Raw genomic sequence first — 7,313 nt, forward strand, 5'->3', positions numbered from 1 at the left:
GTCTGCCACAGGTGGCAGGGCAGGCCCACCAACACAAAAAGTGGTGCTCCAGAACAGTGCTACCCACACCATCTGTGCTGAAGACCAGTGCTTTTGATTTCCCCTGAGTCGTGGACTATTGGGTGGTCCTAGTGTGCATGACTAGAACATAGCCTCCACCACAGGCAACTTACCAGAGACTTCTGCATCAATCAAACTCATCTATATTCTGTTCAATGAAATAAAACCATCCATCATGCACTTGAATGTCGTGGCAATGCCCAGCTGCCATAAAAGTTTCCAAACACTCTCCATTTCTGTTCTTAGCTTATCACGGAGCAGTACCAAACAGACCACTCATAAAATAAACCACACTTCGAGTGTGAGTTCTGGAAACTTCACATCTTATTTCAGCCATTACATGACCTTTGGCAAATTACTTATCCTCTCTGATCCTTATTTTCCTCATCCATAAAATGGGATAAGAAAGTGCCTGTCTCACGGGGTTATTGGGCAAAATAAATGAGAATATGAAAGTAAATTGTGTAGTGCCAATGCCTGGCACACAGTAGGACACAATAAATTCCCTCAATTCCATTTGATCCCAACCTTGTGAAGTTAGTAGGAGTATTGGTTGTAAGTACCCCACAGTTATGGATAAAATACCAAAGCTGGGAAGGGGGTAGAAGAGCAGAGAGTTTATGTTTACTGTGTTCCTATTATGTGCCAAAGACTTAGCATATACTATTTTATCTAATCCTCAAAAATTCCCTGTGAATTGGGGATTATACCCATTCTGTAGATGGAAATGAAGATTCAGAGAAGTTAAATAACTTGGCCAACATCACAAAGCTAGTATATGGCTCAGTCCAGGTTAAAATCTAGACCTGTCTGATTCCAAGCCTTGTTCTTTCCACTACTTCATACTGTCTCCTTTCGCTAAAGGATGTTCTCTCTTTGGAGAAGGAATCCCATTGGCCTAAGTCAGAGGGTTACTGTGGTAAGATGCATTCTTGTTCCCAATTATTCACTGCCTGTGGTAGGCTTCCCTGACCCTTTGACTCAGGGTGGGTCTTGTAACTTGCTTTGACCCACAGAACATCACCTGCACGTCCCAGTGGAAGATTTAAGTGCCATCACCTGGTTCCACCCTTTCCACAAGCCTGGCATGGCCCAAATCGGGGCTGCTTCCACAACTTGGGTCCAGGAGTGCACACAACTTGGGAAAAGAACTACAGCCAACGTGAGTAAGAAGTAAGCCTTTGTTGTTGTAGACACTGAGGTTGGGGGAGGGTTGTTTGCTACCACGGTGTAACTGGTGAAAGTTCATTGATACCCACAGCTCTCCACCTCAGCTGCGTCCCAGATCCTGAAGGACGCTACTGGACAATGCCAGGACTGTGCAGCTTGGAACACCTAACATGGACGGATGGAGTGCCCTCTCATGAACACCCTGAAACTCACCTCACTGTTCCACTGGCAAAGCTGAAACACCTTGAGAGAGCTGTCAGTCTCTCCAGGGTGTTCAGCCAGCCTTTGGTCGGGGACAGCCCAGACTCCCTGCTTCCCCACCAGTGCCCTCCATCCTGCCTGTCCCTCAGAACCCAGCCTTTTAGGAGAAATGCTTGTGGCAGCTGTCTCCTGGACAGGAAGGGCAGGGGGTGGAGCAGGATGCATCTCATGACTCAGCTGTCTGTTCAGGGAGAACTGGACCTGTTTAATATAGATAAGGGCCCTCCCCTCCTTCTCTCCCCCCTTCCCCCCTTCTCTAAATGTCATTCCTGGAGGTTAGGCTTTCTTTTGGCTTATTTTGTGTGTGTAAAAAAAAGGGGGGGCAACGTGGGGGAGCAGGGCGCCTGGGTGGCTCAGTCGGTTAAGCATCTGACTCTTGATTTTAACTCATGTCGTGATCTCACAGTTCCTGATGGAGTCCGGCATCAGGGTCCACACTGACAGCACAGAGCCTGCTTAGTTAGGATTCTCTCTCTCCCTCTCCCAAAATAAATAAATACATTTTTTAAAGGGGGGGAGGGGTGGTAGAACCTTGGCCTGGGAATGTCTGAGGAACCCCAGCAGGAAGGGGCTGGCTAAGGTGCCATGTGCTGGCCACCATGTATCACTATCACATCTGGTCATATTTGTTCTCCGGCCTCAGAGGCTCCCACCTGGCCAATCATCAGAATCACCTGCAGGGCTTTTAACCAGCACCACTCAGGGCCTCCACTCATAACAAGGCAGGTTGTGTACTGCATAAAAAGGGCAAATGGAAGCCAAAGTGCAAGCTATGCTCCACAGTCCACACATGCCCTCAACTCAGGGCTGCATTCTCTAAAGGGAGGGGGGATTTTTCTTAACCTAAAGTCTCTGTCCACTTGCCAAGTCACATCCTAGCAAGACTGCTTCTGCCCAGAGAAGGCACCTTCTTCTATTTCATACAAAGTAGCAGGGACCATGCCCATCCCCAGGAGATTCTGATTTGTGGATTGGAAAAGCCTCATTTAAGAAACCTGTCCTGGTGAGGAGGTGGGTCAGCTCTGGGAACCTTAGTCCTGAAAAACCCCTGAGCTTCTCAGCCCTCTTAGGGGGAAGGGCTCTCTGAATTCAAACGTGGGTGCCAACTGAAGACCAGCCCCATTGCTGACTACGACGGGGGCAGGGGGAGGGAAATCCTGTGCGTCCCCCAGGTGATGTGGTTGAGCTGAATTCGGGTGTGCAAGTCAGTCTCCAGGCTGGTCTCCCACCTGCATTCAGGCCGGGTGGCATAAAAGCGTCCCCAGCCCCCACGCACCCAGCTCCGCCCTCGGGAGAGGCTATCAGTTGCTAGGTGGGGCGGTCTGCTCGGGAGATTAGAAGAGGGCGAAGCCTGCCCCAACAATCCCCAACACAGAGCTCTGAACCTAGACAAAGTGAGGAGTAGGGGGTTGCTGCGGGCTTCGTGAGGTTAAAAATGCTAAGAGATGGCGTGAAGACTGAATTCTCAAAGTAGCAATCACTCACACCCCTTTTGGGAGTTTCCAGTGAGGGGGAAGCTCGGGCCAGAACTTCCCAGGTCTGGAGGCTGACGCTTCACCGCATTCCAAACGCGGAACCACGTGGGCTGGGCGGGGCAGGCGCCGCGCAGAGGTCAGCTGTGGAGGCCGAGGCAGACTTCCCACCAACACCTGGCGAGCGGGAGCCTTGGACGAAGAGTTTAAGGAGGCTCTCGGAGTGTGGAGGTGCAAGGTCCACCCCTGAAAGCGCGTGTCTCCTTAAATTTTGTGCTGTTTCTCCTGCTAGTCCCGCCCCAGTCCCAGCCTGAGTCCTGACCACTGCGGGTGCAACTTCTGAATTACCTGGCTCCTCCACAGCTTTTGGGGTTGCCCGCCCGTGTAGAAGCCCACCTCCCCTGAGCAAGGTGAATCTCCTCTCACTTGAAGATCAGAAATTGAGATCTTTCCTGTTCAATTAAGGATACGTTTCCAGTAAGTGCAGACATGGAAGAAAATAGCAGACAAACAGTGGCTAAGATGGCAGACTCTGCATTTGATCTCCTTAAAGTGCAGATCCGACTCTAGAGAGCTATGCTGGGCCTGGGACTTTGCACTTGTAACTAGTCACCAGATGATGCTACTGTCCTTGGTTAGGAACCACAGGAGTTACTTAGCTCCTGTAAAGAGGAGACCTCGAACTCAGGTCTGGCCGCACAATTTGCAGGTTCCAATACAGAATGAAAAGGTAGGCTCCAGTTTCAAAACTTAAGAATTTCAAGGTATCAGCAGCAGACTGTTAAAACAGTCGTGGGGCCCTATGCCACTGTTGGAGCCTCACAGGGTTGTTGAGAGGATTAAAGGTTAGCCCGTAAAGCACTTAGATATCACCTGTGCATATCCTTGATCATGTCGGTGATCATTATCCCTCAGCCCCAGACAGCCTCTCCCTGAACACATGGACTGTCAGACCTTATGTAGTCCAACATTCCTTTTACGGGGGAGGAAATTGAGCTTCCTGGGAAGAGTTCAAAGAATAAATGATAGGTCAGAGGGACAACTTGTGAGGTCACACTCAGAACTCAGACCTCTATGCCAGGGCTTTTCCTCCTGGGCTGTATTCAGTATGTGTGTGGGAGGGTGGGGGTGGGGGACAGGCAGCAGGAAGGTAACCTAGCATCTCAGAAATGCTGAGGGGAGGTTGAGACTAGATGGGTGCCGGTTGTCCCTGCAGGAACACAGTCCAAATCATTGGATCACACACCTGTTGGACTTTTGGGATGTATGTCCTGAGCTCCTTGGTAAGAACCTAGAATCCTGTGGGAATGGCACAGGTGCCCTCAACCACTGCCTCTTAAACAGGTCCAGTTGCTGTGCTTTGCGGTTCTTGGTCTGCCCTTCAAAGTTTCTTTGCCTCCTCCCTTATTGCCACCTACTGCTGTCAGGGTGCCCATCTCCAGCAGCTACTGTATAAATTGCTTACAATCGGATTAAATTTAGAAACATAACCCAAGGTATTAGAACTGTGCAGAAAATAAGGGTAAATGGTGTCTGAGTGCTTTCGTCACATGATATGTGCTTCTCCAAAGCTTCTCCAGGCTTTTGCTTTTTCACCTGATTTCTGATTCTGTGCTTTGTTTTACATGAGTGAGGTTGCCAAATATTGAATTCTGGATGAATGAGTTATCACTGTAACAATAAGGAAATTGATAATAGAAAAATTGCAGGTTTTAAGAATTATTGCCATTATTACTATTTTAGTCGTCACTATTAGGACAGGAAAATTGACAGTGAATTTCTGAGGCCATTCTGAGAACAAGACCAGCTCTTCACTTCCTATTATAAATCAGGGGAAGCCATTTCATGGTAACAGTAGTGCCTTCTCTTTCTAGAGGCCGCTCTCAAGACAGCTTCTATTGAAGACAGCGCTTTGCTCTTGACCCCTAATTGCACTTTCCAGACATGGGGATACACTGTAGCCAGCAATGTGAAGATGAGGTAGTGAGTTATCCAGCCCTCCGATTTGTGTCTACCCCAAGCCAGGGCACAGACCATGGCTACCTCTTCCTTCCCTCTCTCCCTCTTACCCCTCCAGGTGTCTCATGATTGCTTAGGAAGGAAGAAGGTGAGCCTCAGGTGTCCGCCCAGTCAGGTAGACCTAAGGGCTGAGCAAGACAACTGTCCTCCAAGAATGGTCTTCCCCACTTCCCTCTCTAGCAGGATCCTGCTTCTCTCTCAGACCCATCTCTGTGGCCCCTCTACTGAAGCTCTCTCCAGCTACCCGCCAGAGTTGGGGCTCAGCCTTGTATGTCACTGCATCTTGGTAGAACTAATAATAGTAATAGCTGCCATATTTGGGCCACTGTGCTAAGTCATCCATTAATGCCAACAGCCCAAAGAAGTAGATGCTGTTATTTGCATTTGCAGATGATGAAATGGAAGTAACTTGCCAAGCTTGTACAGAGCTGACTCCAAATTTTGGGCTCTTAACTCAAAAGGTTTACTGAATATCATATACTATGGAGACAATCTCTCAAGATGCAGACCAGAGGCCTGGGGCTCCAATGACTTCTGAGTGAAACTCATGAGTGAGTGCAGAGGAGGAAGGCGTTTGGGAGGGCAGGCATCCCTGCAGCACAATTCCAGGGAGCTGAGTCTACAGCACTGAAATGCTTTGGGGTGCCCTGGGCGTTTCTCTTTGTGGCTGTGGCCCGCTCAGGACATTTGTGGCTCTTGGAAGTGGAGTCAGCTAGGAAGTCTGTCACCTATGATGCCAAGGTCTCTGGGAAGTAGGCCTGCTGGGAAAACAGTCCACGTTGTGTCTCATGACCAGGAACAGCTTGAGAGACTGCCATACTTGTGAGTAAGAAACCCACGGAGGCAGACCTACTGTAGGCTCTGGAATGACCCAGTCCCCTCCTTATGTATCTTTTGTAGAGCAGACTCCCTGGGGAGCCCATTTGTTTTATCTGCCAAGTCCTTGTCTTAGCCCTTGAATCAAGGTAGCAATCAGGGTTGCATGGCCCTCTGTCCTAAGGGCGGCACACTTGTATCTTGTAGCTCTGTGTCATCTTCTCCTTCTGCCTTAGAAGCAACACCAGGAGATCCTTTCCTCCTGGGGTCCTGAGTCAGGACTAGATTCCAGGATTGTGGACCTCTTCCCTGTCCCCAGCCCTGGGTCTCACAGGTGGGCCAAGTTTGAGATCTCTGTGGTGGGTTTTCATTCTGTGACTTTACTCACCAGGTCGAGCCCTGCAAGTGGTGACTGTCAATGAGATCATCTGGAAGGCCTGAAGGCTGGACCCATGGCCTGTCTGCTACCCATACACGTATGCATGTGCAGACACACACACACACACACACACACACACACACACACACACACACACATATATGTGCACTCATGTGTGCCAGACTCCCATTGATTCTCTAACTGCCAGTTTGTCCCAATCAGTGTCTTGGTCCAGGAGTGAGATGACAAGTAAAATAAACATACCTCCTCTTTACAAGTGGCTCCTTTCTCTAAGTTCCTGTTGTCCAATAGAACTTTCTTTGCTGATGGAAATGTTCTATATCTGCTCTGTCCGACACCACGAAAGGCTATTGAGCCACTTAAAATGAGACTAGTGTAGAGAACTGAAGTTTAAATTTTATTTCATTTTAATTAGAATTTATACAGCCACCTGTGACCAGTGGCTAGCAAATCAGACAATGCAGATCTAGGGATCGTCATGTTTTCCAATAAAAACTCAGGACCCAGGGCCTGATAGGTGGGAGTAGATGTATAGGGCAATCTATTTGGAATTGGGACTGGACTGTTAATCTCTATGCTACATCTGTGCTTGAGCTCAGATTTAAAACCTCATCTTTGTCCCCCTTTTATACATTTTTATTTCTAATCCTCCCAGCAACTCTGTAAAGAAGATCATCTTTATTTTTGCAGATGAGGCAACTGAGGCCCAGAGAGCTAAGTGACAGCCTGAGCTCACGCAGCACACTGGGGATCAGCCTCATCCCCAGAACTGTGTGGCTCCTGCTCTGGTTCCAAAGCGAGGCTCCTCCCACTGCCTCTCTTTAGGCGCTTTGAAGTCCATTCATCAGAGGGTGGCCCAGCCCTCCCACAAAGCCCTGGGTGCTGCTGCAGTAAAAAACTAGGGTAGGGAGACTTCTGAGTTCAGCCGCTGAGGGAAGTTACTGGCGTGTCCAGGAAAGGAGGGGAGTGGCCAGCGCACCCGCACAGACTGACCTGCACCCCAGCCCACAAGTGTCTTATGGAGGAGGCCAGGAGACCGCTGAGCAGGACATATGATGTCTAAGGCCTTCCTCCTGCCTGAAATTCTTTGCTTGCTGTCTGAATTCCACCAACGG

At 49.2% G+C, this 7,313-nt stretch overlaps 1 long non-coding RNA gene across 2 annotated transcripts; it reads left to right on the forward strand.

Annotated features, from left to right (window-relative positions):
- The first annotated feature begins 3,086 nt into the window (after window positions 1-3,086).
- LOC123584020 lies at window positions 3,087-7,070 on the forward strand. 2 transcript variants are annotated; one of them, XR_006705116.1, is made up of 3 exons: window positions 3,109-3,693; window positions 4,180-4,246; window positions 6,190-7,070. It is a non-coding gene; the product is annotated as an uncharacterized LOC123584020 (long non-coding RNA). The 2 variants fall into 2 exon arrangements; XR_006705115.1 differs by lacking the exon at window positions 4,180-4,246 and having other exon boundaries at window positions 3,087-3,693.
- The last annotated feature ends 243 nt before the right edge of the window (window positions 7,071-7,313 follow it).

Source organism: Leopardus geoffroyi, chromosome B3, assembly GCF_018350155.1.
Source record: "Leopardus geoffroyi isolate Oge1 chromosome B3, O.geoffroyi_Oge1_pat1.0, whole genome shotgun sequence".
Lineage (NCBI taxonomy): Eukaryota > Metazoa > Chordata > Mammalia > Carnivora > Felidae > Leopardus > Leopardus geoffroyi.